The following is a 6,940-nucleotide window of genomic DNA, read 5'->3' on the forward strand; positions in this document are numbered from 1 at the left end:
GCACCAAATTACCGAATCCATGCCAGTTTCTAGCCAGTTCGACCTGGTAATTGGTGCGATGTGAAAGGGGTTACTGGTTACAGCTAACCGGTAGAAACACGACAATACAAACCAGGTAAAAAGAAGGGTTCTTACTGGTTTGTTGACATGTTACTGTGCAGTGTGAACGGGTTAATCAGGTTGAGCAACCCATTTCCTGTTCACACTATGGAGGAGGCAGCGCTTGGAGCAGCGCCAGCTCTAAGCGCTGCCTCCTCCCCGTCCCTGATGATGCTCCGACACACCCCCACATGATGTCAGCAAACCGGCAATATTGCCGGCTCTCTGATGCAATCTCAACAGACTGCACATGCAGGGTCACACCGGGACTGAACTGTTTCAAAGTCCCAGTGCGGCCCTGCATTTGCAGTCTGAAAGCGGTATTAGTGGCATAATAAAACCAGTGTGAAGTAGTGTGAATAAAGTGTTAATTTTAATCTGAGTTATATGGTGGAATAGAATTAGTGAATATCTTTAGTGTCAAAATGTATTCATTAATTAGATCTCAAATAAATCTCAAATAATATGTGCTATTGAATAAAAATATGTGCAGACAATTTCATTATAGAAATAAAAAAGACATTTTTTATCTATAAAAAAATAATAATGGATAATAAAATAAAAATAAATAGTAAATAAAGGTAAATGAAATAAGGATATATAAAAATGTTACTATAAAATTAATAGAAATAGAAATAAACAGTGTAGGATATGGACAAAAGGGGATTGTTTAATTTTTTGTAGAATGTATTCCAGGATTTTTATCAGTATTCAAAGAAAATGTACATAGCTATTACTCCCATTGAGACCATTGGGATACAAGCTATCCATCAAGCTCTTAGGATTCCCATTGTGTTGTGATGGGACTCGGAGGCTATGGGAGTCAGATTCTTAAAATTACTCCTATCCTGTTTTGCCTTCTTTGTGCTGCCCACATGTTCTAAAATTCTGACTTCTAGTTTTAATTTTCTCTTGGTTTTCCCAATATAGACCTTATTGCATGGGCATGTCAGGGGGTAGACTACCCTCTCTGTAGTGCAGTCTATGTAGGTATTAGTATTAACCCCTTGTGTGGTGGGTTTTTCTGCGGCAGGACAAACCAAAGTGGTTAATGTTCCATTTCTTATTATATCTGTCAACAAAATGTGTTTTGGATACCATGAAAGAACATTAAATGAATTGTTGAACACCTTATCACACTGTTGTTTTTATATAATCCCAAAAATTCACAAGGACCCTCTTAAGCCAATAGTGCCAGGGGATCACTATGTGTAGCAATTTCTGTTTATGTCAATGTTTATCCGCAGCCTTGCATACAGGCAACATTCAGACATTTAATGGATTCTGCAACATTGCTAAGATGCTTATCCTTCCAACTTTACCAGATTTCATCACATTGGTGACAGCAGTTGTGTCTAGCCTGTACACCTGCATCCCACATGATGCAGGTGTGCAGGCTTTTGGACATTACAGCCTACAGGCACTATCAAGGTCTGGACATTCAGTTTTTTCTACAAATCCTATGTATTACTCTTAAACACAACTATTTATTTTTCTATGCTAAGTACTACAGGCAGAAAACCGGGTGCTCTGTAAGGTCGGCGGCAGCCCCGCTCATTCGCAAATTCCTGCTTGTGTGTTATGGAGAAACACTGCAATGGCATCCCATAATATTATAGATACATAGATGATTTGTTATTTTTCTGGTCAGGACAATAGAGGCGTTAATTCAAATTATGGATGCAGGAAATGCTTCTACCAGCCCTATTAAATTGGAATTAACCCATCATATGGAAAATGGACTTTTCAATATATGCATTCACGGTTGGGAATCTTAGTTATTACTGGCATGTATATAGGTTGTTTTTAATAGAATATTATGATGTGTGATTTTATTATTGTATATGTACATATTTTTATGAATTGTAAACATGTATTATAATTGCTGATTCTCCGGGTTTTGAATACACCCTAGATTACCTCAGGTATAAATACCTGTTCAAATGACCATACCTCCACACCTTGAAAAAGGGCAACAAGTGCCCGAAACGCGTTGGGAGTTGTGGAGGCTTCCTGTCCTGTATCCTGGTTTGTGGTTCCAGTTGTTGCCATCTCAGGAAAACCATCTATGTCTTATTCCGGGTGAGCCGTGGATTTAGTGTACCACAACTAGCTGCAGGACTGTATTCTCCCATTGCTTTTTTTGCATTGTTTTTATATGTTTTATGCATACGTGTGGAAATAAATTTTTTAAAACCACTTTTGGAGTTTTTTGGACCTCTACCCACTTGAGAAGGAATCCTAGATCCTCTATCTACCTGGGAAGGAATCCTAAAGAAACCTTTTTGAGGAATATAGGGCACCATCTGCAGGTGAGATCCTAACTGTATGGAAAACTCATGATGTGAGAGGGAGAATAAAGATACCTTTATGTGCCTATAGGGCCTTGTACCAAGGTCAGTTATACATCTTGGGGGATCACTTTGAACCCTAGAATAACAAGTGGAAGGACGAGTGATATTGGGATCATCCGTCACATGGACATTTTTTGTGATAATTTTGAACCATTGTGTATCTGCTAGTATGGTCTCTTTAGAATAGGACAGCGCCTAAGAATTCTCCCACTTTTCTTAATGCTCAGAAGATGGTATGAATAAACAATAATAAACAATGGCAACAATGCTCAGAAGATGGTATGCAATAATAATAAACCTCAACTGTACTATCCGGCACTGCGAGGGACAAGCCGCACAATGCAGGCACCCAGACTGGTATTAGGGAAACCAGGAGACAGGAGGAATACAAGGCAAAAGTTCAATGGACACTTACCTGCAGCAGGGCAGGAACCAACACTGCGAGACTCTGGAGGACTATGGCTGGGAACTTTGAACCACAGGCTTGCACACGGCTGACTCAGGGCTGACAAGACAGTATAACTGGCAGGGCTACACAGGTCCAGATCCTTTATCAAGGCTTCTGGTAATTAGCGCAGCTGTGCACTCCAAGCTAGCAGCCTGATAATAAAACACCTGTGCCGAGCTGACACATTATTGAGTGAGCTGCCATGGCACAGGCTGACCACTGGAGGCCACCAGAGAGTAAACACAACAGAAGCTGAGAAATCCAGGGAGCAGAATCCAGGGAAAACAATCAAACTCCACAGAGAAAAAGTGAACAGCACATTCCACCGATCCGCTGGAGGCGGATCATAACATAGGGTATGATGGAGTACCAGCAGTGAGGAAGAAACTGAAAAACAGCTCACAGTGATAGCAAGACATTTTTTAGACAGGGGGTACCCTACTAAAGACCTCCATAAAGCTAGAGAAAAGGCAAGCAAGCCTGGCCATAATACTTTACTGAGGGAGAAGGAAAGAGCTACTGATACCAATATCATGCCATGGGTACAACCAGGGCTTAAAGTGGTCCTAGAGTGGAGGTGGAACTCTGTTTCCCTCCCCCCCTTCCCCATACATTAGGCAGAGACTAGACCAGTCCCAGGGAATTTGTGACCTACTGTAAAGGGACAATGGTCCCACAAGAAGGGGTGTGGTCACACACTAGTAAGTTCAATAAAAATAACAACATACAGTAGCACAATCATATACACATTACACCACATATAGTGCCCTTGATTCATATTAAGTCACACAGTATTGCCCCTTATACACATAATGTGCACAGTTGTCTGTCCATGTCACTCAGAAGCTCTATTCCCTATGTCCCTCCAGCAGCTTCCCCACCTCTGAGTCCCTCCAGCCCCCTCTCACCTCTCTGCAGCATGCACAGAGCCTGTTCCACTTAGTGGAACTTCTTCACTTCAACGGCGGTGATGGTATGACATCACATATGCCATGCTAGACGAAGAAGCTGCTGGGACAGGCTTTTCTGTTGGAATTACTGTTCAGGACACTGGAAGAGGTGGAACTCAGTTCCCCCGACCATTAGTGGTAGTGAAACTCAGTTCCACCCCATTCCCCTCACTTTAACCCCTGGGTACAGCAATATAACACCATGAGTTACCATGAATACCTGCTGACATAACCCAATTACCTTGTGATTGTTCCTTCTATTTGCACTTCTTTGTGCTTTCCTGAACTCTAACAGACATTGTGGAACCTGACACAGCAGGTGGGCAGCAGGACATTGATAGCTGTAGAATGAAGGATGGATAGACCTGATGCTTGAACCCACCAATCAAGAAGCTGGGCAAACCCCACTGATGTTTCAAGCACCATGGGAATTCAGAAGGTCTTAAAATCACTTGCACAGACCAGCTCTTCATGTTAGTCGCGATCCTAGGCTAAGAGGTCATACTCTGCCTAGTATCTTGTGGAACGCATCATCTGCCCTTAGTGGGCCCAACTATATGCCTGTTTGGAGTGTCCAGTGCTGTGTGGACTTTATGCAGGTTTCCTGCACTATCACAGCTGTGTTGTATATGTGATAGGGTTGTGGTGGGGACCCTGGGGAATTCGGAGGACTAATCTGCTATCGCTGCTGTGTGGATAAGCGATAGTTTTGCTCTGTGGAATTGTTTTGGAACTGTGACTCAACAAGGACTGCCTGTTTGGACTGCTACCTGGATATCGTTTCTATGCTACATTTGCCTCTTGTTCCTGTTTATTATCTATTTGTGTGTGTTGTGGAAAATAAACCGTTACTTTGGTTTCATCTACTCGGTGTCTGAATGATTGGGGATCCCGGTATCCTCACAGTAAGGATATCAGTATGCCTATCCCAATCATGTTTAAATTGTACTACTATTTGCCTCTACCACCTCTGATGGGAGGCTATTCCACTTATCTACTACTCTTTCTGGGAAGTAATTCTTCCTAAAATTTCCCCTGAATCTTCCTCCCCTAGTTTCAGTGCATGTCCTCTTGTTCTGCTGCTCCTCTTCCTGTGAAGAATGTATCCGACCTGTACCTTGATAAAGCCCTTGATATATTTGAAAGTTTCTATCATGTCCCCTCTTTCATTTCTCTGCTCCAAAGGGATTGAATAAAGCATGTCTCCTGTGGTTATTATTATTATGTGTGAGATGAATGTATTTCTGGTAGTGTTTGTGAAATCATGTCTTCTACTATTATTATATGTGAGATCAGGGCATGTCTTGCATTATGCGTGTAAACTTAATGTGAACCAGGGAGGATACTAGGAGGTTGGTTCTGTGTTCACTCAGAGTGACAATCTGTAGAGTTCTCTGAAGTTAGGATCAGAGACCCCTCATAAATCAGATTGGGGTTAGATCAGCATGGTCCAGAGAAGGCCAAAGGTGCTCAGTCCCCCTCTACTAAAGATCTCTTATCAGACTTGGGCAATGTCTTTTGCATCTCACTGGATAAGGAATGTGTACAAATCACTCTGAAAACAGCAGACTAATTCTCAATGTAGATTTACATGGGTCCTCAAACTGCGGCCCTCCAGATGTTGTGAGACTACAAATCCCAGCATGCCTTGCCACAGTTTTAACACTCCCTTATAGCAAAACTGTGGCAAGGCATGCTGGGATTTGTAGTTTCACAACATCTGGAGGGCCGCAGTTTGAGGACCCATGATGTAGAAGATCAATTATCTAGGAACATTCACTAGGGAAATGGTCAAAATCCCAAGGGTGGGAGGGATGAGGGAGTCTGCAGATATAACTGAGAGAGAGCTCTCCCTATAGCAAATTGGTACTTATTGGGGGAACAGCAAGCTGGCTGGAAGTGACCCGATGTTTCATGTGGAAACCCCCACACCATAGAATCAGTACTTGGGTGTAAGATACAGTTGTCTTTTTAATTCCCTTTTATTTTGTTTGAGTTGTATTAATGTGTGTACTTTTAAAATCATTGTAATCATCTTGTAACCATTTTTATCACTAAAGCTATGTAGTATTTCTTGGAATAAATCATACATAATTTTGTGTTCTTAGGACTTAAGCCAAAAGAGAGCAGTCAATGTTACAACTTTTTTTATATATCGTATTGTGTATTCGGACATATGCAAGCATCCCTTCTTTACTTGCATTGGTGGTGGCATACCTCTTATACTGTACGTGTGACCAAAGTGAACCCCAGTCATAGCTGGAGCTGCTCAGATTGACTAATCTGGAGGAGCGACCGGTGGGTCGGTGACATTTGGGGGCAAGCGGTGGGATTGAGAATTTATTTTCTTTTTAAGAATCAGAACTCAGAGCTTTACTATAATTTTAAAAGTCACACAGTGAGTGCAATCTCAGTTCCTCTCCCTTCTTTTTTTTTTCTTTCCTATCTTTTTGTTTGACAACTGTGAGACTCTGGATGGCTGATTACCAGCAGATGGATAGAGATGGCCTGGTACAGAGGAATATCCCTTAGTCTGACCAGAGTAAGGAACGTTTGATTCAGGCACTTGCGGATGCTGATCAGACTCTAGCTGATGGAGGAAACCAGTCGATGGACAATCCTACTCCAGGGGCTCAATCAACACTGGACATTACAACCGATGCCCCGCCAGTGTAGACCCAGCAAGTCTACACTGCAGAGTTAACATCTAACTGCTATCAGGCAAGTGAAGGATGTGAACCCAGCATTCGCCCTGCAGCTGATGCAGCACTACCAACCAATTGTTGACAGAGAAGCTGTAGAGTGCTGAGCTGAGGCTGAGGTTGCTGAGAGGAGAGCCGAACGAGAGGCTGAGGTTGCTGAGGGCAAAGCCGGATGAGAGTCTGAGGCTGCAGAGCATCAGGCCGAGTGTGAGTACCAGTTGGAACTGGTGAGACTCAGAGTCTGGATCACTGTTGGTGACCCAGTGGAGGATGATACAGAGCATCATGATGGCAAACCTGTATGTGAGAGTTCATCTGCCGTGGCTACTGAGTTAGCAGGAGGTGGACTTAGTACTGAACTTTAACTGTCTGCGGAAGTAAATAATG

The sequence above is a fragment of the Crinia signifera genome, chromosome 19 (genome assembly GCF_055691185.1).
Source record: "Crinia signifera chromosome 19, ASM5569118v1, whole genome shotgun sequence".
Classification (NCBI taxonomy): Eukaryota; Metazoa; Chordata; class Amphibia; order Anura; family Myobatrachidae; genus Crinia; species Crinia signifera.